At 40.7% G+C, this 25,154-nt stretch overlaps 1 protein-coding gene across 3 annotated transcripts in view; it reads right to left on the bottom strand.

Moving 5' to 3' along the window:
• SLC2A9 (solute carrier family 2 member 9) overlaps window positions 1–25,154 on the bottom strand; it is a 3,818,728-nt gene that overhangs the window by 321,900 nt on the left and 3,471,674 nt on the right. The window lies entirely within an intron of this gene.

Here is a 25,154-nt window from a genome sequence, read left to right as displayed (position 1 = left end):
CCACTCAGGGCAGCCCAATGTTCGCCCAGTACACAAAAGCCTAATGATATTATATGCATTGTATGTCACACACATGCTTTCTGCACAGAAAGTAGAGTATAAAAGGGATGTACAGATGCGACTACCCAGAACTTCTTTGCTGACAGTTCGAAGGCTGTTATTGCTAGTTGGTCACCCTTTTGCTGAAATGAATATTTAGCCATCAGATAAATACCCCACTGAGGTTGTTTTGTTTTTTTTACTTTTCTTGGTCTTGCATTTTTTTTTGCTACCTAGAGTTCATGTCATCCAAGAAGGGAAAATGTCAGAGTGGGAGGCAGATTCCCCTAAAGATCATCATGTCTTCCAAGATGGGGACATGTCAGTGTGGGAGGCAGATTCCCCTAAAGATCATCATGTCTTCCAAGATGGGGACATGTCAGTGTGGGAGGCAGATTCCCCTAAAGATCATCATGTCTTCCAAGATGGGGACATGTCAGTTTGGGGGGCAGATTCCCCTGAAGATCTTCATGAGCAGTGTCTTTTTTGTTTTGGTGCTTCCCACAATGATACCTCTTGTAGCATCTGTAAAGCTTTTGTGCCTAAGACACTGAGAAGCTGTTTGTCTTCCCTGGCCATTTATCTTGAAAACCAATGACTTAAACAGTTAATCTAGTATCATGGCAGAATCCTTTAACCACAAGATACACCCACTAGGTAATCAGAAGGATAAGATGTCTCAGCCAGATTCTTTAGCTGTCCAGCATCCATCAGACATCCCTCTAGAAGTGAGTGATAGATCTGTAAGTCGTTCTTTATCTACATCTCATTCCTCTGCCATGACCCCATTGCAGACCAGCATGGATCCATCTTTTTGCATGTCCTCTGGTGCTTTGCAGGCATCTGTTCTTGACATTGAGGGAGAACCATGGTTAATTATCTTGGCGGGGCCTAGAGGTATTCCACAGATATTGGTCAGGGAGGAGGTTCTGGGTTGTCTTACTGAATCCCGTCAAGAGGGTATTGGTTAGGGCTGTTGCCCCTTCTGAAAAAAGACAAAACCTAAAGCATGTTTTTGTCTGTCCTAAGGATCTTCAAAGGGAATGGCAAGAGTTTACTCAGGACTTGCTTTTTGCCTTGATGGCTCTAAACCCTCCACAAGATGTTTTAGTACCTGCTCCTCCTTGAACCTCCAGCACTTCGAAATGGCTTATAGAGCCAGATTCCTTGGATGAAGATTCAGTGACTGATGAGGGGGTTTTGTCCTATTCTTCAGAAATGCCTTCACCTTTGGCTTATGGTTTTGATGAAGAGGAGTCTATTAGAACTGAGTCTCCTTTTAAGGAATTGTCCTTTAGGGACACAATTGCTAGGGTGATGGAATACTTTAAGTGGGATTGTTCTCAAGTGTCTGATATATAGAGAAAATGAGTCACTTCAAGTAGCTATTCCTAAACCATTGGCAGTTCCTCCTGTGTTGGCTGCCTTGTTAGAAACTTCCATTGCTGCTTCCAAATCTCCTGATTCTCCAACTCCTGCTCCTAAGAAACCTGATAGGTTCTATAAGGTTTCTGAGGACTATCAATTTTTATTTAAATGTCCTTCTGCTGATCTTGCTGTGGTATCAGTCTATTCTGAAAAACCTTCTAAGATTTTGCCATCTTCCAAATTTCTGCCTTCTGATAAGGACAGCAAGACAATGGAGAAGATTGGTAAGAAGGTTTACATTGCTTCATTTTGGCCTTTAGGACTGTTAATTACCCAACCCACATGAACAGGTATGCTCTGGCCTTGATTGCTCATACTTGTCAATTTGTTTTTGACCTCCCTGATTCTGAAGGCAAATCCTCTGCCTTATCTCTTTTAGATTCTGCTTCTCAAATCACTCTCCACTCTATTAAGTGTAGCTATGATGCTGTGATTCCTGTTCTGAGGTCTGCAGCTTTTGGGTCTATCATGAGGCATTATTCTTAGCTTTGTCTCCAGTCTCTGCCTGAGGACATACATTAAGGCCATGTTGTTGGATGCTCCTTTGGCTAATAAAAATCTTTTTGGGACTGCTGCTGTTGCTGACATCCTTACATCTCTTCAAGAGAAAGGCAAAGCCTTGCAAGACCTTAAATGTATTTTTGTCTCTCATATCCCTAAGTTCCAGCAGAATCATCCTTCTAGACCTGCTTCTATTCACAGGCAACTCTGCCAGGCCTCCAAAGGCAAGACGAGTGGTAGGCAGGCACCCTCTGTTAAGGCTTCTCAGATTTCTATCAACCAGAAGCCTCCTTCATCTGATAAGCCTGCTTCTCTTTGAAAATTCACCCCAACTTATTTTGTCCCTTTGGCTTTCCCTTTGCCTTCCAAACAGGTAGCTCATCACTTCAGACTCTTGGGTTCTTTCTATCATCAGTCAGGGTTACTTCATGCAATGGAACTCTGTCCCTCCTTTTTCAGGGATTCCTCAACCTCCTCTAAAGCAACTTTCTCACTTCCTGGAGGTTCTAGGGTCCTTGGTGAACCAAGGAATCACTCATAGGAGGCTGCACTTGAAGAGGGTCATTTAACAGACTGAGCTACTGAGTCACTCCTCAACCTGTCCCCCTTTCTCAAGTGGGAAAGGGTTTTTTTTTATTCCAGGATTTTCCTGGTTACTAGAAAGGAGGGTACCTATTCTGGGTCTCTCCTGCTCAATGCCTTTCTCAAGGTCCCTTCTTTTCAGATGCTTATTCTTCAAACCCTGTTTCTTCTTTTACTGACCCAGGCATTTCTGGTGTCTTTGGATTTGAAAGATGCTTACCTTCATATCTTAGTTTCATTTTCAGTTCTCTGTTTTGACCTTTGGCCTCCCTACTGCCCTAAGGGTAATCACAAAATGCCTAGCTCCTGTGATTGCTTTCTGCAGGCTCCAAAGCATTCAGATATTTCCTTATCTAGATTGACTGTTGCTTCATGCTCCTTTTCCCAACTGGCTGTTACAATCTCTCTTCTTCAAAGTCTGAGGTTCACTATTAACTGTCAAAGGTCTACCCTGACTCCCTCTCATGATCATGTCTATCTGGGATACAGGAATCAGATAGTGTGAATCTTGGCCTCTCTTACACTTCTAGAAGTTTTGTCACTGGCAGCTTTCTTTCAGTCCTCTCTTCCTCTGACTGCCATAAAAGCCAAGGATTTTGTTCAGGCCCTGGGATTCATGGCCTCTTCTATTCCAGAATGCATTTACAGAAATTTCAGTGGTACCTCAATTCAGTTTGGCTGCAGCATTGTCATCCTCTGGATTTCAGTGCACCTCTCCTTCCCTGTCTAGAGAAGGCACTTGAGTGATGGATTCAACAGTTTGATCTCAACCCACTCCTGCTTTTTCAGCCTCCAGTCCCTTCTCAACAGCTGTTTACTGATGCTTCAGACATGGGGTTGATGGCTTCTTTTGGCAACCTGAATGTTCAGAAGTCAGATCATATCAACATCAAAGAGATGAGAGCTCTGATTTTGGTGCTTCAGGCTTTTTACCTCATGTTCTCTCCAGGTCCCTTGAAGGTATACAAAGACAACACTACAGTTATGTGGTATGTCAACAAGCAGGGAAGTACAAAATCTTACCTCCTCTGCAGGATGGATCTTCAGGCCTGGGAGGTGGCTCTCAGTTATCAGTTAACTGCTCAGGCAGTATAGATTCCTTCAGTGCACAATATAGTGGCAGACTCTCTGAGCAGGTCTAAAACGCTCATGATTGGATGCTTCACAGAGGCATGTTTCTGGGCATTGTCCATCAGTGGGACATTCCTCGGGTAGAACTTTTTACTTCTCCTCTGATCAGTCAGCTTCCTGTCTTCTGTTCTAGAGTGTCATGCCACTTGGTGTGGAAGACAGAAGCCCTTTCTTTTCCTTGGAAGGGGGTGTTTCTTTATGCTTTCCCTCCTCTTCCTCTTCTTCCAAGAGTCCTAGAGAAGATTCAGATGGATTCCCCAAAAAACCTTGACAGTGACTCCCTTATGGCCAAGACAGCACTGGTTCCCACTCTTAGTGCATGAGGCGAGGGACAATCACCACAAATTACCACACTGGGTGGATCTCCAGACATAGAAGAAGGGGTCTCTCATCCATTGTCACTTGTCCACTCTTCAACTGACACTGTGGGTGATAGGAGTTTGATCCCTTTGAGGCACCTTTTTTCTGAGGATGTGCTCAGGGTTTTACTGGAGGCAAGGAAACCCTCAACCAGAAAAATCTTATATCCAAGTGGAAAAGATATTCTGTCTGGTGCCATACTCATAACCAGGACCCTTTTTCAGTAGGAGTCTCTCTGGTCCTCTTTTATTTGTGTGTGTTGCTCCAGTATGCCCTGGCCTGTTTTTCTGTGAAGGCCCATTTGTCAAACATTTCTGCTTGCCTGCCCTTGAATCCTCTTTTGGCTTCTCATTTTGAGGTCATACAATTTCTTAAAGGTGTCCTGCAGACTAGGCTTCCAAGGAGACCTGTTCTACCTCCTTGGCACCTTAATTTTGTTTTGAAAAAATGACTCAGGGGCCTTTCAAGTCTGCAGATTCTGCATATTTGCAACATTGAACCTGGAAGACTGTTTCGATGCTGGATGTTGTTGATAGTTCTTACTACTTCTTGAAGGGCTTCAGAGCTTCAGGACCTTAAGGTCATTCTTTCTTTTTTGTTTTTATACAGGGACAGGGTGTTCCTTTGTGCTAATATTTCTGTTATTCCCAAGGTAGTAAATCAACTATAAAAATAAAAAATAGCCAAGGCTAGAAGGTACAAAATAATAATTTAATGTGACAGTAAGCACTTTTGTGGGCACACATGGACCCACTTCTTCAGACGTTGAAAAGAATTTAATGTGATTGTAACTTTCATGGGCACACATATACCCACTTCTTCAGGGTGTATGTGTGCCCATGAAAGCACTTACTGTCACATTAAATTCTTTTTTTGTACCTAGATCTGAAGAAGTGGATGTATGTGTGCCCACAAAAGCGCTTACTGTCACATTACATTTTTTTTTGTACCTTCTAGCCTTGGCTATTTTTTATTTTTATAGTAGTTCTACAGTTTGTTTTGTAGTAGCAAGGTAATAAATCAGTTGTCCTTAACTCAGTTACTGTCCTTTTTCCCTTCACATCAGTCTGCTAGTGAGACGGTTCTGCATATCTTGGATTTGCACAGACAGCTCAGGTACTATTTGGATAAAACTAAGGTAATTTATAAGTCTGACCAGATTTTTTGTTTCCTTTCATCCCAAGACATTGGATTTGGCTGTTTCTAAGAAAACCATCTTCTCCTGGATATCTAAGGCCATTTCTGTTTTGAAATGTTTCCATTTGGGTGACGCAGTGGTTAACATTGTTGCTTCACAGCAAGAGGTTCTTCAGTTTGATTCTTGGCTGGGGTGCCTTCTGTGTGGAGTTTGCATGTTCTGTCTGCATTCCTGTGGGTTTCCTAGGGTATTCCAGTTTCCTCCCACATTCTAAAGACATGCATCTGGAGTGTTTTTCCCCAGGCCTCTGCTGAAAATATGCTATGTCCTAGTCAAACTTTCCCAGTCAACAAATGTTAAATAAATTTACTTATGTTATACTTTTTTCATGGCAAATCTCTGTCTACTTTTGTTAGACCTCATTCCACTTGGGCTGCCTTTTCTGGTGCCTTCTGCAAGGGGGGTTGCATCTGTATGTCCCTTTTATGCCCTATATTCTGTGTGGGGAGCATAAGTGTGACATACAGCACATCCCTTCTGATTAGACTACTGCAACAGTAAAGAGAAGAACATCTACTATTATGGTAAGATTTTGCACAACTGTACTTTCGCAGTTGTGCTAAGAAATACATTTCAGTTTTAGGGACAGAAATCCCTCCTTCAGGCATGAACTTAATAGCTTTTTTCTGTATTTGTGTAATTTTCTTGCTTTATTTAAAACTCTGTTCTGTTTGATACCCCTCAAAAACAGTAGCCAAATCCCCCCTATCTCTTCATATCATAGACTATGACAATAATTCCATTAAATTTATCTCATTCTTTAGATATCTGGGTATATGGTTAGACCAATCCCTCAGTGGCAATGAACATATTGAAATTATTAACTAAGATCAGCTGCCTACTTTTTTGGTTACATCTGCAAAAATACTAAAATTGAGGTAGTACTACCTACTAAATTATTGGGCATTGTAATGGATGACAGTATTAAATTTGATCAATATACTCTTCAAATAATTAAAAAGACCCACCATAAACTTGGGTCCCTTTGCAGAGCAAAGCTGAACCTTACAGACCTAGCAAGAAAATCCCAGCCTCATCTTATTTGCTTCCCCCTCTTATATGCCTCACCTATCTGTACAAACTAAAATTCAAACTAGCCTCCAGTTACAACAAAGTAACTAAATTTCCTATCAGCACTGCAATCCAAACACACCACTTCCCAGCCTTAGAACAGTTAAACTGGCTAGTGCTTAACAACTACATAACATACTCTCAGCTAGTCATGGCATAGAAACTGAAATATTATCCTGAAAAATGTCCAGCATTAAAAAAAAACATATTACTGCCTTACACCCCTACAAGGGATGTCCATTCTGGTAGTACATTTCTACTAAGCATTAATTAATTAGGGGACTCGGTGTAGTCCTGTTACATCTCTAAACTCTAGAACAGCATCCACAGACAAATAAAACATCTAACAAACTCCCAAGTTATAAACTCCAGCTCAAACAATGCCTTTGCCAACCCTCATATGCCCATTCTCATCACTGGGTTGCAACGTATAGTGAAAGCACAAGCCACTTACTGCTTATTACTAACTTCTTGCCCTCCTCTACTTGAATCATTACACCCCTAACAATGTTTCTTCCTGCACTTGAATCAATACACCGCTATTCACCTCCTTCTTAAACATCACTTCTCATCTTTCTCTTTTTCAAACTGCCACCATCCACTGTTGTATCCCTCTCATGCATCCCTGTATACCTAAGTTATAAACCCTCTAGATACAGCAGTTTAGAACAGGCAGCCTAAATAGAAGTAATCCTATACCCTGCTCTCTCAGTCATATGCTATTACCACTATCCTCCTATGCAATACTACCCCCCCCTCCTACATATTTTAGAACAACTCATTATATGTCCTGAACTCTTTAAAACCTATATAATACTAAAATCTTCTTTCCTGCACAATTTTATAACTCACTTCATTATGTATCTTGAACCTTTCTTTACTGAAATGTAAGAACAATTAACTTTGCAACAATATTTTCCCTTCTACAGCATCAATCTGTTCACTTCCTGCAAGATTTTTGAGCTACAAAGAACTTTATAGACTTATAATTGGTAAATACCTTACTGTATATAACTGCCTTGTACTTATGCTTGTTTTTTTTTTCTGAAAAATGTCTGAAATTCACTTAATTTAAATGTACCGTGATGGAACTTTTTCCCTTGGCCTCCTCTGAAAATGTGCTTTGCACAGATATACTTTCCCAGTCAACCAAGGCAAATAAATAAAATAAACAGATAAATAAAAATAAATAGTAAGAAAATCTTCAAGATGACATTTCAGTAGTGGCGAGGAAACCATTTGAAATGAATACATAATGTGTGGCATTATGATTTGCACAGCTGATATAACCTGCTAAACTAAGAATACAATACTTAATATCTAATTGAACTACAGAGGTATTGTTCCATAAGAAGTAACAATGGTTCTATGAATGTTAGGGTGCAGTAGACGATACAGCTGTTTATAGTTGCTTTATTCAAATTAAAAGATATTTTTCTGGACAGAATAGTTATAAAACTAAAATAATCACACTGACAAAACAATTTGAATTCAGGTTTCAGCTATAAATCTACAGCTCTGCTTTTATTTTCGAATTAAGAAACGCAGTTAGGTTTTCCATTGGTTTATTTCTGAACAGCTATAGATTTTACCATGGTGCTCTTTTTATGACATAAGAATTGATGGAAAAAGTGCAATTTCAAAACATATAATTCTGTGTAACATAGATACGTATCCACATTATTTGGCAAACTCACTACAAAAATGCATAATTCATTAAAACACATGGTTTCAGAAATTCAGCATCTGTCTTTGCATATATATATGTGGAAAACAGTTTAAGATTACTAATACATAAGAGAAATATATATGCTTTAATGTTATGCTTGAAAGGTTTAAGATGGCAGATCCAGTACATAAAATACAACTGCCAAAAACAAAAAATGGCTATGTATGCTCTCTGCTCATTCCTGAGGATTTCATATGCCTCTCAGGGGTGGAAAATATGCTTTGAACATTTTCATTTTGAACAAGATAATGGCAATGCCCTGCTGAGATATGTCCACTCCTGTCTTCCGATATTCATATCCAAAAGACATATTGCTATACTTCTCAATAACATCCTGCAAATTATATCATATACTTCTTTTTAGAAATGTTCAAAAGTTCTTTTTACTTGGATGCATTTTTATGCATGCAGTGTGTGTGTGTGTGTGTGTGTGTGTGTGTGTGTGTGTGTGTGTGTGTGTGTGTATGTGTGTGTCTTCATTTGGTATTTGAACGTTATATAGTTTGCAGGACTCTGTCACTGCATATCCTAACATCCTTGTAGTGAAAATACATGCAGTAAACTATATTTTGATCTTTTTACTCACATTAAAAAATTCCTAGTACCTTAAATATTTGCAGACATGTGTACATTTTAACTAGTTACCTTTCAAACTACAGGTGCCTGAATGTGACTCTTCTGTGTGTACAGAAGTCTTGAAATGAGCAATAAAATGCACCGGACTTCATGGATTCTTGCATATTCCTTAAGACGTTGATTTCCTGAATACAGAGGTCTGGCACAGATATCCTTATTTTTTCAAAACTGCTTTTATATACAGTTGCACTGAATAGCTGTTACAAAACAGTCAAAAGCAATGAATGTCTGTTTCCCTCAAATAATATAATAAAGAACAATAGTGAAAAAGGAAACATTTTGATTCTTCAGCTTGTAGCAATAAAGTAACCCACTGTGCAGAAAGGTATCTGCAGTTTAAAAATACAGCTTTTGAGCTAAAATTGTTTGGTATTTTGTTACAGATTTGATAGCTGATTATTAGATTTAGCTGAGTGTTAATGCCAGTTACAACTAGAGCACAAGATGAAGATGAAGAGGATGTTTAGGAGCTACAAGTCTAAGGCAGGTAGGTAATCAAAAACTATTACGTATAAAAAATATTTTTTAATGCTGGCTTTGATATGGAAAAAATGTTTTGAACTGGGCATCATAGTGGCATGGCAAATACCTTCACTACCTCGAGCACTTTGCTTTCCAGTTCATTTCATGACTGACGTACCTTGCAAGAAGAACCAGATCCAGCACTAGGCAACCTAGGCAGAAGACTAGGGCCCACTAGCTTGGAGGGACTCTCAATGGCTGGGAGGTGGCTGGGGGGCTGCCACAACATTTACGTTTTTTAATTACAAAAATATACATGTTTTTTGTAAGGGCATTCTTCTGCAAGAACACCCTCTGTGTCTGTGCTTCCCTGCATGTGTTGATACACACTGCTGTTGTTTGCTTCTTGTTTTCTGCAGAACTTAAATATGCTCCTTCCTTGACCTTATAAGTACAGGCAAACAAATGTCTGCGTGTGTCTGTGATGTCCTAGTTAGGGATGGCAGGTTAGTTAATTTGTTCACGCTCAAACCCTGTACAGTAGTTACAGGAAACAAATTCCTGAATCCTCTCAACCAACTACCAAATGACATAGAAATGTGAGTTCCAGCACATTTCCAAGGAATTGTGAGCTTCCGTGCATTTCCAAGGAATTGTGAGATTCAAGGGAAGAGAAGTTTACAGCTGCTCAAGCTTAATCTGTTTTCAATGTGCAAATGTTTTGTTTAGCAAATGGTCATCAGTACTGTGCGGTATACTTTAAAAGCAGTAGCACAGCAAATAGCATGCTTGCTTTTGATGTAGAAGGTTGTGGGTTCCACTCCCACATTATGCTGTTGGATTTCTGATACTGTGTTGTACTTTAAAGGGGACATGGGTGTTACATTCCTGAATGTTTTCTCCCTTGGATAAGATGCCTAGTAACTATGAACTTGTTGTCTGTTTGCTATTCATTCCCTTTTTCAATATTACCAACTTACAATTTTTTTCTTTTTTAAAATGTAACATAGGCAATTTATTCTCCAAGAGCAACATGCACTGAATTTGTAGATGAAATACTGAAATATAAAGTTGTTTGTTCATCCCCTTCATTATTTACAGATCTCTTTAATGTGGAATTAGTCAGATGACTTTTACTTTTGCAGAGATTGTATATAGTGACTATTAGTGAAATGTAATGGCAGAAGTATGAATGGCCTTTTATGAATGAAATGTTATAAAAATGGGCAATTTTTCATTTTTGGTGCATATGTTTTGTTTCATTCCTTACTAGAACATGTTCAAAATTGCAAATTTAAATCACACTCTAACAGGTGGTACTATATTATACAAGGAATATAATTTAATACAATCAGGAAGGTGAATCAAAGAACACAAGCATGTATGCACGGTTCTAAAAATGTATGCAAGGGGCCTATGGTTTGAAACAGCACAAAGGTAAACTTTATCCACCACTGGCCAGATGCATTTTCTTTGAATGTGGATTTCAATGTTGTTTCAATGAATGTGAGTTTCAAGGGCAGATAAGTTTTCACTGTGAGACTGTACTGTGTTTAGCAGCTGTCTATCAGTGTTTGTGCTACACATTTTGAAATATGTTTTAAATTAAATCCAATTATCTTTAATCATTGCATAAGTAAAGATGAAAATAGTATGCACACCGAGGTTTAAACAGTTTTATGGTAACTAAGGAGAAACAGGGACGTAATGGGACATTGGAATGGCTGAAGTGGGGGCTGCTGTCTGTGAGGGGACCCTGATCCATTACCCTGCCTAGGGCCACGTTTGACCATAATCCAGCTCTGCTTCTGTGTGAAGTCTACACATTCCCATTGTGTCAAGGTGGATATTATCCAAGAGCTTGTTTTAACTCCCACATTGCAAAGGCATTAATGAGAACACTGGTGAGAATGCAGGAATAAATACAAATAACAGAAAAAACATTAAGGAGAAGAGAAGAACTAGCATTATCTTCTTGAATGGGTGCAGCAGGTTTGTTCAGGGTGAGACATGACAAGGAAATTGTAAGCAAGTGAACCAAACAGATACTAGAGAAATAAATCAATAGTACTGGAGATCACTAATGAAATATTATTTCACAAAGCAAGTACGTGGCAATTTGGTTACACTGCTTGTGTTGTCACTGGTATGTAGTCATAGTGCCTCGTGGGAAAGCTCAGTACATTCCATTATTTGTTGTGATGGGGTCTGTTAAAAAGGGAAGAAGATGCAATAAAATGAAAACAAAGAATGCTATTCTATAACATACGTAGAAATATTGGCAAAAGGAATTCTCTATATTAGCAAAACAGACAAATTCAGAAGTTCTGTCACATCAACATATCAACATAGGTTGACCAATTACTGGCCAATATCCTTTGCTAATGTAGATCTTAAGCTGCACAATAAACATTAGTAAACAAGCTTGAGAAATGGCTGCTACAACAGAGCTGGACCATCTACAACAGTGCTGCACAACTTCCGGCCCGGGGACCAAATCTAGCGCTATATGCAATGCAATAAAAATTTAAAAAAGTGAAAAAAATGCTATGCCTTACTCCAGTCATGCAAACTTTCCAGCATGTGCTTACTTACTTAATTGATTGTAGTTGCACATACCTCTAATTTTATCCGTGAAAGTAACTATTCTTTCTTGTTTATAACTTGCAGTCTGTAAACAGTAGTAATGTTCTGCAATAGTTTGTAATAAGTCATGGCTGCAAGCCAGAATAAAGTTAAATGCAAAGTTGATGTAGAAAACAGGCAATTTTCATGACTGCTGTCTTAAGTAAAAATGCCAGTCACCTGTACCTCTTGTTAACTCATAACAACTTACTATGTTTTGAGGTGGCCCGCAGATGTATTAAGAATTTGTATAGTGGCCTTCCCCACAAAAAGGTTGTGCACCACTGATCTACAAGCTGTTCAGCATTTGTACTATGTACACTTTGAAAAGGCCTTTGACTTGATTTGATGGACCTGTTTATGGAAAGTGTTGGAAACTATGACCATCACTAGAGAATATATACAATTGGTTCAAGCACTCTACAAAGATCCCTTGGCCAGCGTTCAACTTCTTACTGATAGAAAGCCAGCCTTTCCATTGAGGAAGGGAACAAAACAGAACTGTCTTCTGTTTGTGTAACTGGATTTTTTTGGATAGACCCTGTTTTTGTTGTGGATGACATTATCATTCTAATGCAAATCCAGAGTCATGATTTTCTTATTATAGAAAGATCTCTGAAGGGGTTCAAACCTGTCTCTGGGTTGAAAATAAATAGGAATAAAGCAGACCTGTATCCCATTAACTTGGCTTCCGAAAGGATAAGTTTGAAAGGTATCCCTAATCACTTCACATCAGCTTGGGCACCTCCCTAAACATCTTGGAACTGACTTGCACCCAAATCCCTTAAAAATGGTGGAGATGAATCCATGCCCAATTCCAGATAAAAAGTCTTTGGCTGAGTTTTTATGTGGCGGAAGCTGGGGGCTAACACTCATGGAAAGGATAGCTGCTGTCAAAATGTTTCTGGTGTCGAAACTGTTTTACATATTCTACCATATTAGTACCCCAGGGATCACCCAACCCTCAGAAAATAGGCTGTTTAAAAATTCAGTTTATGTGAAACAGTAAATGTAGAAGAGTTTCTAACAGAAGCAAGCACATCCACTTTGATGTATGTCTTGGGTGTTCTACATTGGAGAAACTTTTCTACGATATGTTTTCTCAGTTTTTTGCATATTCCCAGGAAGAGCTGCATCTGGGGGCTTATTTTGAGAGTATAATCTTAAATGCACAGATGCCTTAGAGTCTAAGTTGGTACTCTACTCCAACATCTGAAATTAGGGTTCCCCATACATCAGTCACACATAGCCTTGATGAAACAAATCTATATGGCTTAAGGATGTCTCAAGATCTGCAGTGTCAGTTTAGGTTAAACCTTATTTTAAGGTGAATGGAAACCCTCTTAGAAATTGCTCTTGAGAGAAGAAGGGAACTACAAACATAGTCGACCTTCAGACATTGAAAAATGGATGGAATCTTGCAGAGCCAGTATCATAGAAGTATTTAAGACTAATATACAAAATAAGTGGAACTTGTTTAACTTGCTTACTTATGTAATCTCTGTAAATAGTCTATTTGTAATATGTAATGCTGGTATTATGTAATGCTGTATCTGCTTTCCCTTGGAGCTTTTCTCCCCGGGCCTCCGCTGAAAATGGACATGCATCCAGTCGGACTATCCAGGTCAACAAATGTAAAATAAAAATAAAATAAAAAAGTGGTTTCGCCTTTTCTCAATGGGTGTAGGAAGGATGCCCACCATTACTATTGTACATAAGCAGGTGTATAGGGAATAGAAGTAACAGTCATCCTTTAAAGGCATCCTCTTTGTGTTATGTACTCATTAGTAAAGACTGCATAGAAAAACTGTGTGACATGCGAATGTGGCTTTCAGGTGTCATAGCCAACTAAGCATGCTAAGACACAATACAGTTCATGACGGAATCCAAACAAAGCACACTCATGTATTTGAGAAGACAGTGAAGGGCTGCTAGCCTCATCTGATAGTGTATGGCACAGATTCCAAGTAAATGTATCATGTACTGCACTTGGGTAAGAGAACTCCATGTCCATGCACAAAATCTATAAATCTGATCCTATATATAGATTATGGGAAGAAATATCAAGAATGTTGACTTGGTGGCTATACTTGTGTGTGTTTCTCAGAGCAAAGAATTTTTCTTAATGGTCCATTAAGAATGGGGGAGTCATCAGGGTCTAATTTCAATATGGTGGGGTGTACAAAGAAATATCTAAACTACTGTGGCTAGATTTTGCTGACTTTCTCAACAATGTCCAAGGACAGGAGAGTCAAGATTGATCAGAAATACAAATGGTAACAGGGTCAGTGAGAAGGAGGTGTGAGGTAGGGGAACTGCATGTGGGTGAGGCTGTGCAGACACCCCTTCCTGGATTCCCAACTGTGCTAGCTAGCAAAGCTAGGAAATCAGTACTGGGGAACCAGGAACAGAGTAGGGCCCAGAAAGATTATACAGAAACTTGTGTACCCTGATAGGCAGATGTAGACAAATGTGTACACCATATTAGCCAGTGTATCCCATTAGCTAGCATTTCTTCTGTGCAAATGAGGAACAACCATAGATGTTATTGATCATGTTCTTGTTGCTTCAAGTTGTAACGTTATGAATGTGTTACTGATGATTAATAAAATTGTTGCAAAAAGATAGTAGTGACACAGATGGGATTTCAGCGTAAATTAATATAAAGAATCAGAGAAATAAGGCAAAAGTATGCATTTTCGGGAGACATCTTTGGCCAGTACATTAAAAATTACAAATATACAGATAATCTCCTTGGAGAAACATACATTGTTGACACTGACCCCCTCATTATATGTCAGGAAGTATTTCATTTGTATTAATATATACTTTTTCTGACAGTACATTTTGGGTGTTGTTAATACAGTTACATTTACTAAAAGAAATAAGGTATTTTTGGGACACCTACGCAGGTCATCCAGTTAATGGCAAGAATGTCATCAGATTTGGATTGAAGACATGACTTTATTTATTTATTTTAACTCTGAGGTGCAGGTGAATGATGATGATGTGAGACATGTAGCCGATTCAGCAAATTATAATAATCAGTACTAAAGTATGCATGCAATAAAAGCAAAAGACATGAATGACCCACATATGAAATTTGTTTAACTGAAATCAGTACTAGTCATTTACTGCAGTTTCACAGTTCACATGAAGAGCGCTGCAGGATCCTACCAGAACTAACAACAAGACGACAAGAGGGCTACCACCTACAAAATAATGTAAGAGTAAATGAAACGATATTACAGATATCAAGAACTGTGGTATAGCCTTGTACAGATGTACATCACTGAAAGAAGATGGAAATATCATTTAAATATAAAAATCAATGCACAACCTCTGTTATATGTTTATATAAAATGAATCTATTGTACAATTATATAAAATTAATACATTTAATAACTTCTTCTAAAGGACTTCTATGTTGTTCTCTGCAATTAATGTATATGTTGTTAATTTTATAAGAATTGTATGCACTTTTGCACACATAGAGCTTTTCTCCCTGGGTGTCCATTGGAAATAAACTCTTCCTGTTAGAGTACCCAGGTCAACAAATAAAAATAAATAAATAAATAAATAAATTCATACGTACATATGTACATAATGTGTACATGCATACATACACACATACCATCACATAACTTATGAAAAAACTGTCCCGGTCCATTTGCAAGCAATGCCTTCAGCTTACAACAATTAAAGCAGTCATCTACATGATGTAGTCTTTACTGTGTTCAGTAAAGTGTCCTCTATTACATTTACCTGAATAGATTAACTCTATTACTTGCTAGGCTACTGTATTCTTGCTTTCTTAAGCATGTTTGTGTTCTTTTCATATGTTGTTGCACCAGACTGCAGAATATCATCAAGTAGTTTGGGACTTTTGACATTAAGATGTACAGTGATCTCAGTTTATCAAGTTTGCTGAACTGGAATGTGATTATTAATATGGGATAGCTGCTACTTCTGCATTTTAAAGATTCATAGGTTCATAGGTAGGTACTAGGCTATCGGCCCAAGGGTCTATGTAAGCCTAGCCAGCAAGGTTCCATAGCTTACGCCACCCAAGAAAGTTATTTTCCTGTGCCACTGTTGAGTAGAGACACAGAAGTGATCCCCGGGGGTGTATTTCCTATTTCCCATCCACTCATCAAGATTTTTCTTGAAGAGTGCTAATGAAGAACTTTGCTTGACATAGATGGGTAGCTTGTTCCAGAGTATAGGAAGTCTCTGGGACAGGAATCTATCCCTCCAGTATGTCCTGTTTATTGTGGTGACAAGGTTTAGGTCCCCAGAGCATGTAGCTCGGAGGGATTGGGATTTTTTTAGGTGTAGCATGTCCAACAGCTCTGGGTTTCACATAGCTTTATGTGTTAGGCAGACATCACCTCGGAGTAGGCGATATGCTACGGAGTAAAGCTGGAGTTTTTTGAGGTGGTCAGTGTAGGGCATTTGTTTGAGGCCAGTAATCCTCTTTGTGAGGTACTTCTGTGGCCTTTCCAACTGCTGTAGATGTCTTGTGAGGTAAATTCCAAAGGGGGCGTTGTACTCTATAATGGGTCTAATGAGTGACGAGTAGAGGGGAACAATGACCTCTTTTTTCCTGGATGAGAACCCTTTAATGATGAGGTGTGCCATGTAGAAGGACGTCCTCACCACTGTGGCGATGTGACTATCAAAGGCGAGACTACTGTCTACCTGGGTCCCAAGGTCTCTTATCATGCATTTGGTGTTAAGTAGATTGCTGTTTATGTGGTAGTTCATGGGTACAGAGTTTTTACCAAAGGGGATGACACTGCACTTTTTGGCATTGAGCTTGAGGCCATGGCTCTGACACCAGACATCTGTCTCAGTGAGGCCCTCATCATTTGGGGACATGACTATGGCCCCTAGTTTGCAGTCATCTGCGAACTTCATTAGCCAGAGGCCTTCTGTATTAGCCTGTACTTCAGAGAAGCAGATACCAAACAGGAGATGTCCCAGGATGGAACCCTGTGGTATTCCACTTGTCACTGCTTTGAGGTCAGATTTGGAGTTTGCAAATTTTACAGTGTGGGTTCTGTCAGTGAGCCAGTTGGCAACCCATCTTGTGGCGTAGGGATTTATACCTAGTTTAGTGAGTTTAGCTATAATTCCAGAATAGGGGATGGTGTCGAAAGCCTTTGCAAGGTCAAGATAGGCTGTGTGAATCACCATACTCTCATCCACGGCTTTGGTCACTGCCTCAAAGAAGTCGATCAGGTTCAGGAGGCATGATCTGCCTTTCTCAAACCTGAACTGGGTGGGATCCAGAATTTGGAGGTTACCAATGTCTTTGTTTATGAGTTCCATGATGATACGTTCCATGGCCTTGCAGACCAGGCTTGTCAGGCTAATAGGTCGATAGTTCCCTGGATCAGTGGTGGCTCCCCCTTTGTGGAGTGGGATAACTGTTGCTGTGCACCATTCAGTGGGCACAAAGCCTGATGCGAGGGTATTACTGAACATCGTGCTTAAGTGGTGAGCCAGTTCGTTCTGAAGTTCGTGTAAAACGCAGCCTGGGATGTTGTCCGGTCCCATGGATGCTGTGTTTTTGGTTTTAGAGAGTGCAGCTTTTACCTGTGTAGTTGTGATTACAGGGACTCTGCATTCTTCCTGTATAGATATGGGCCCTTTAGGGGGTGAGAGGGGGGTAAAGTTAGCACTGAACTTATCTGCCAGGATGTTGGCAATATCAGTTGGTTCTGTAATTTTCGTGCCTTTGTGCTGTAAATCAGAGCAGATCTTGGTGTTGCCATCTAGATTCTTGACATAGCTATAGAATGCTTTGTGGTTGTCCTTGGATTTAGTGGCGATTTTGTTTTCGTAGCTAGCTTTGGAGGATCTTATAAGGGATCTCAGCCTCTTACTGATATCAAGGGTGATAAGCTTATGGTCAGATCGGACCAACGAGGAGTTGACTTCAGGTGTGGAACACTAGTCACTCATATTGGTAATGACTAGGTCTAGGATATTGTTGCCCCTGGTTGGGGTGTGGAAAAGTTGATCTAGGGCATTGGAGTTTATGAATTCCAGAAAGCGTTGAGTTATGGAGTTGGTACATGAGTAGTTTTCCCAGTTAATGGTGGGGTAGTTGAAGTCGCCCATTATTAGGGTGTTAGGTTGAACCCTAATATTTTCCAGTACATCAAGAAAAGAGGATTGGGAATCATGGGGCATGGTGGGGGATCTGTAGCAAACTACAATTTGGATTGCAGTTTTGCCCAGAGTTAGTTGCACTTGGATAACCTCAGAAGCAACTAGCCTGGAGGTGTGGATATCCTTAATGAATATGGACACACTTCCTCCTTTGGTGTTTCGGTCCAGGTTACATGACCGAAATGTGTGGTTTGAGTTATAGCCTGGTAGTGCAGGGATGCTCTCTGGAGCCTTGAACCAGATCTCAGTCACTGCACAGATATCGATGTTCTCCATTTTAAGGAGTGCCTTGAGTGAGTGCATTTTGAGATTTAGACTTCTAGCATTGAGTAGCATCACCCTCAGTTTTTTGCTTGCCTGTTCCTGTTATGGTGGTGAATTTGTTATTTGTACCCTGCCTAAAAAAGGCACTATTGGGGCAGCAAGAGCCTTAGCCAGTATCCAGAATCCGAGGAGCGACAGGTGTAGGCCATCTGTGGCAAAGCATCGTGGTCTGTCGACCATGTCATCCCAAGCAGACACTTACTGGATCCCCTTAGAATGACACCAGAAGCTTAGCCAATTGTTGAAGTCAATCATTTTGTCCTTGTACTGTGGTATCATTCTGGGCAATGGCAGAATGCTACTCAGGGCTAGGGTCATACCTGCATGGGCTACAAGATCAGAGAGCTTTTCCATGTCTCTTTTCATGTAGTCCAGGGAGGTACGTCTCAGGTCATTCACACCAACATGGACAATGACGGAGTCATATTTGTACTTGTTGTGGAGTGACCTTAGTGCGTGGGTTATGTGGCGGATCCTGGCACCCGACAGGCAGCTGTCAGTAACCTTCTCCTTGTTTAGCCTGGTGTGTGGGACATCAGTGTGCCTGACTTTAGAGTCACCTATGACTAGTGTGTTGGGTGCATTGTTTTGCTTTATTAGCTGTGGTTGAGTGGCACACTGAGTGTGTGGGCTATGTGTCATTTGGGTTGTGTTGGGGGATTGGGGTTGCTTCCGGTTCTGCTTTGGAGGTCTCTGTTGCTTAGACAGATTATTATTGAGAGCCTCTGCAAATGTTTTTGTGTTACTATGTGTGGATTTTGGTGGTGTAGATTTAGTGAGACTATGTGATGAGTGTGGTGTGGTGCAAATGTTTACCTTCTCCTCATGACTGTCAAGTTCAGTCTTGGTTGGAGAGAGCTTTACCTCCAGTTTGGCTAGATAAGTGCATCTCTCACAGGCTGTAGTGTTCGGTGGTAGGAGGAGAGGGTTGTCTGTGTACATGAGGCAATTTCTGCATTGCCTCAAGATGCCCAAATTCATCAGATAGGAGAGAACACTGGGAGCTGACCCTTGGACATGCCTGAATAAAAAAAAATATTTTCCTCTAGATAAGTGAGGAAAGTGAGTACAAAAGCTGTTTTTCTCTAAGCAAGTGAGAAAAGTAAGTACAAAAACTGTTTTCCTCTAGGTAATGAGGAAGATTGAGTGCTATAGTAATTAGTAGCTTATTTTGTGCTTACAAGTTCTGAACAAGTAAATTTAAGTGCTAAAACTAAGAATCTGTATCTGCACTAGACGAGTTACAGGACAGAAACAAGTGCAAATGCAGGCTTTCGAATCAGAAGGATGAGAGAGATGGAAGATTGCCCAAACAGCCAATAACTACAATTTCTGGTCCAGAACCACTCCTTATGTGGTAGACAGGTTACTTAGTGCTTACCACTCCCACTGATAAGCTAGAAGGCTTCCCTCCAACACAGAAAGGCTTGGGGGGGCTCAGAAGCTTACATACAGTCCTGGATACAGCAAATCTGTATCTGGAACACTAGTTACAGGAAAGGTAGGAAACAGGCTTACAGTTTTTTTGTTTTTTTTTTACACAAAAGTAGCAAAAACAGTAGTAAAAACAATTCACATGCAGTGCAAGCTAGCACACTTGAGTATGCAGCAATATTAGACCAAACACAGTTTAAAAAATGCAATTAAATTAAAAAGGACTAAAAGCAAGTGCAGAAAGAGTTTATTAGGTAGAATGTGGTAAAGAGATGGGACTGGGGGAGTGTCCCAGATCAAATCTACAGTGGGGCGGGCAACTGCAAAATCCACCAAATTTACAAACCAAAAATAGGGAGGGTGGGTTTCAGCAGAGATCTAAGCAACAACTAACAGTACAAACTTTAAAACCAAAAAATATTCTCAGCTCTGTATATTTGCCGATCAGTCTCTCAGAACAGTGAGACAACAGTTTCAACAGAGATCTAAGCAATAATTAACAAACTCTATAACCAAAAAAATATATACTCAGCTCTGTATATTTGCAGATAATCTGTAAGGCAGTCTCTCAGAACACAGGTTCCAGCAGTTTTGTTTTGACTTTGTTGCCTGCATGTTACAGCATAGAACAGTAATAGGCAGAAAAAGGATTGCAGGTTTGCCCCTGTGTATAAGCTGCATTTGCTGTTGATTTGCTGTAGTATCATCAGTAATAGTTAGAAGGCAAGGCAAGGTGGAGCACTGTCACTTTACTATATTCTGTAAACTGTATGCTTTTTTGCTAACTGTCTATGCCACCATAACAAAATGAAATCTGTATATGCTTTTCTTTAGTCCATCATTAGACATTGACATATTAAAATAATATTATTTATTTATTTAACACTCCCAAGGCATTAGTTACTCCTGTTCATAGTCTACCAGTCCATCCTGTATTTCTGAGTCAGTTAATTAATTATCAGTTGTAGGTAACTTTCATTGTTTTGTTATATGTATGTAATCTAGTTGAGCCAGTTTGAATATAATTACTCACTTTCTACCAGCCTCAGGACTCATAGTATGTCTGGTGCAGTTTTAGCTTCCAACTTTATAAAAGACAAGTGAAAGTATGAATGCTGCTAAACAAATAAACAATATTAACATAAATGTCACAATTTTCTATTAGGCTGCAGCAGTCACTGTTATTTGCTAACACATTACCATTCTAGGTACATATACTTAACTATATGTAATGAAATTAGTCTCAGACATTTTTTTTATTTGTATGATTTTTCAGTGTATGAAGTTGTTAGCTGTATTATGACACAGTAAGGCAAATCAAATTCCTGCCACTCGCTAGAACTTTATGGTTGTAGTGCATACAAAAGTACTTAAATAGGTTCATAGGTTCATAGGTTCATACTAGGCTATCTGCCCAAGGGCATTTATAAGCCTAGCCCATAGTTATGTGGCTTTCGCCACCCCTTTAGTTTGAATAAAAACTATGCCTATCATTTTGCTGTGCCTCTGTCAAGCAGTGACGCTGAAGTAATCCCTGGGGTATATCTGCAATCTCCCATCCATTGGTCAAGATTCCTCTTGAACAAGACCAGAGAGGTGCTGTGCCTCACATGTACCGGGATTTTGTTCCACAGCATAGGGAGTCTCTGGGTGATGAATCTGTCCCTCCAGCACGTTCTATTTATAACCGTGTCAAGGTTTAAGTCTCCCGCCCTTGTGGTTCTGAGGGATCTAGATTTTTGAGGTGAAGCATATTCATCAAATCTGGGTTTGACATGGCCTTATATGTCAGGCACAGGTCACCTCTGAGCAAGCGGTATGAGACTGAATAGAGCTGGAGTTCTTTCAGTCGGGCAGCATAAGACATATTTTTGAGACCCTTTATCCTTTTGGTGAGGAACTTTTGGGGCCTTTCAAGCTGCAGCAGGTGTCTGGTCAGATACATTCAACGGGCATTGTACTCAATCATAGGTCTAATAAGTGATGAGTACAGGGGACGATGACCTCCCTTGATCTAGATGTGAATCCCTTCATGATCAGGTGGGTGATATAGAAGGTTTTCCTAACTACTTTAGCAACATGAGTGTCAAACGAAGGCTACTGTCAACCTGGGTCCCCAGATCTCTGATGACTTTTTCTGTGCTCAGTGGATTGCCACCTATATGGTAGCTAGGGGTAGCCTTGTTTTTCCCAAAGGGTATGACTATCCATTTTTTGGTGTTTAACTTCAGGCCATGGCTCTGGCACCAGTTATCCATTTCTGTGAGGCCCTTCTGGAGGATATCTGTGTCAGATGTGTTTTCGACTATGGCCCAGTTTGCAGTCATCTGCAAACTTTGTCAGCCATAACCCTCCTGTGTTCGCTTGTACTTCAGAAAAGTAGATGCCGAACAAGAGTGGACCCAGGACTGAGCCCTGTGGGACACCACTTGTGACAGGCTTTGAGTCTGACATGGCTCCAGCAACTCTGACCCTGTGGGTTCTGTCACTTAGCCAGTTTGCAACCCATCTTGTGATGTATGGGTTTACATTCAAGCTGATGAGTTTTTCGATGATACCTGAGTGGGGTATTGTGTCAAGGCCTTTGCCAGGTCGAGGTAGGCTGTATGGACTGCCTTTCCTCATCAATGGCCTTGGTGACTGTCTCAAAAAGTCAACCAAGTTTAAGAGGCAGGATCTGCCTTTGACAAAGCCAAACTGAGTTGGATCCAAAGTCTGCAAGTTCCTATGTCTTTATTTATGAGTTCCATTATGATCCTCTCCATGGCTTTGCAGATAAGGCTTGTCAAGCTAATGGGGCGGTAATTTCCAGGGTCTGTGGAGGCACCGCCTTATGAAGTGGGACCACAGTCGCCAGGCGCCACTCCTTGGGTAATGATCCTGAGGTGAGGCTAAGATTAAACAGCTGTCCTAACTGTGGGTTTAATTCCTCATTGTGTTCGGGAAGCACACAGCCGGGTACACCATCCGTCCCATGGATGCTGTGTTTTTGCCTTAGTGAGGGCAGTTCTCACCTGGGCGTTGGAGATGTTTGGGCGGCTACAATCCTCTGGAATAGATATCTCTCCTTTTGGGGGGGAGGGGGGGCAGAAGTTTGCACTGAACCTGTCAGCCAGTATGTTGGCAATGTGTGTAGGTTCAGTAATTTTCACATCATTTTGAACTAATTCTGAGCATATCTGGGAGTTTCCTAGGTTTCTAACATAGCTAAAGAAGGCCTTATGATTCTCTTTAGAGTCCTTGGCGATTTTTCTCTCAAAATTTGCCTTGGATGATTTTATGAGAGCTCTTAGTTTTTTACTTATAATGATCAAAGGTGTCTTACCTTTCAAGGATTTTGCTCTATCTTGTAGTAGCTTCCTCCTTTTGTTGTAGAGCTTGTTTATGGCTGGGGTCCACCAGACTGGACGCTTGCCTTTGGTACAGAGAGTCTTAGTTTTGTTTGGGATTGCCTGATCCATGCAGTCCTGTAGGTGCTGGTAGAAGGCATTTGTAAGTGATTCAGTGGTTTGAGTAATGTTTACCACTGGCTCGGGCCTTAAAGGAGACCACACTAGTTTTTAGAAGTGTGAAATCGGCTTTTGAGAAGTTTTTCACTGTGGTCTTTTTGTTTCAGGTGGGGCGGGATGAGGACCTCCAGCGAGATTAGTTTCTGATGTGATCTCACCAGTGAGGGTATACTTCCGGTGTTGAACATTTTGATCCCATGTTCGTGATGATGAGACCAAGTATGTTTTCTCCTCTTGTGGGGATGGTGACTAGTTGTTCCATGGCATTTGAGTTTATGAACTCCAGGAATCTTTGGGTTAGAGTGTTCGGGCTTGAGTAGTGTTCCCAGTCTATATTAGGGTAGTTAAAGTCACCTAGTATGATGGTGTTTGGAGATACATTTATCCCTCCAATGTTTTCAGGAAGGCCATGTGAGGTTCCTGAGTTTGAGAGGGTGGCCTGTAACATGCTACAAATTGCAGAGCAGTCTTGCCTATGGTTAATTGCACCTGGATGGTCTCCGATGCATCATGCGTTGCCACCAACCTTGAGGTGTGGGTGTCCTTTATGAATATGGACACCTCCTTTCTTGGTGTTGTCCGGATTTTGGGGCCGAACGCATGATATGAGGTGAAACCTGTTAGTGCTGGGGTGCTCTCAGGAGCCTTGAACCAGGTTTCTGTCACAGCACAGACATCGATGTTCTCCATATTGAGAAGGGCCTCGAGTGTGCATCTTGAGATTGAGACTTCTGGCATTGAGCAGCATTACCCTTAGTTTTTTCCTTTTTGGTGTTCTAGGGTGGTAGGTTTAGAATTTGAGCCTTGCCTAAAAAGGCACTATGGGGTGGCAAGAGCCTTTGCCAATATCCGGAAGCCCAGGGTGACAGGTGCAAGCCGTCCCTCATGCAGCGTGGCTTGTCCAGCATGTCATCCCAGGCAGACAGACATTGATCCCCTTTGAATGACACCAGAATTTAAGCCAATTATTAAAGCTGATCATCTTATCACTGTATTGTGGCATCATTCTAGGTGAAGGTAGGATACTGCTCAAGGTCAGGGTCATACCTGCCTGGGCTACATAATCAGAGAGCTCCTCGATGTCCCTTTTCATGTAGTCCAAGGAGGTACGCCTCAGGTCGCTGACACCAGCGTGGACAATGACTGAGTCGACTTGTACCTGCTGTTGAGAGACCTGAGTGCTTGCGTTATGTGGCGGATTCTAGCCTGACAGGCAGCTTACTGTGACCTTCTCTTACTCAGTCTGGTGAGCGGACGCCAGTGTGTCTGACTATGGAATCACCAATGACAAGTGTGTCTGGCATTTTGTTTGGCCTTAAGGGCTGTGACTGTTTGACACTCTGACTGTGTGGTCTATGTGTTGCATGTGTTGGGTCGTGAGGTGGTAGTTGTTTGGGTGTCTGCTTTGGTGGCCTCTGCTGTTTTGGTAAATTTTTGATCAGAGCCTCCCAGTATGTCTTTGTGTGAGTATGTGTATGATTTGAAGTTGTGATGGTACCATGTGTGACTGGGTATGTATTGTGTGTGGTTACCTTCTCCTCCTGTCTGGTCTTGCCAGTCCTATGTTGAGAGAGCTCAGCCTCCAGTTTGGCCGTATAGTTGCATCTCTCGCATGTATTTGTGTTTTGTGGGAGAAGGAGAGGACTGTCTGTGTACATGAGGCAGTTGTAACATTGCCTCAATATTCCCAGGTTCACCAGTTGAGCTGGAGAGGACACTAGCAACTGATCCTCGACATACTAGAAGTAGTAGATAAAGAGACTTTCAAAGGACTCGGGAAGTGGGTTTTAGGCTGGTGGGTACTATCTATAATAAGAGTGCTTTATCAAGGTGCAAGTACTGTAGGAGTAAGTGCTAGGCTTTACAGATAGAGAATAGTCTACTTGGGAATCAAGTAGAGATTAACTTTTCAGTTATAGGATATGCTGGTTAGATCAGCAGTACA

Source organism: Protopterus annectens, chromosome 2.part1 (genome assembly GCF_019279795.1).
Source record: "Protopterus annectens isolate FY-2018-M chromosome 2.part1, PAN1.0, whole genome shotgun sequence".
Lineage (NCBI taxonomy): Eukaryota > Metazoa > Chordata > Ceratodontiformes > Protopteridae > Protopterus > Protopterus annectens.
The sequence above is the reverse complement of the archived record's forward strand: the minus strand, read 5'-3'. Positions and strand labels throughout refer to the sequence as shown.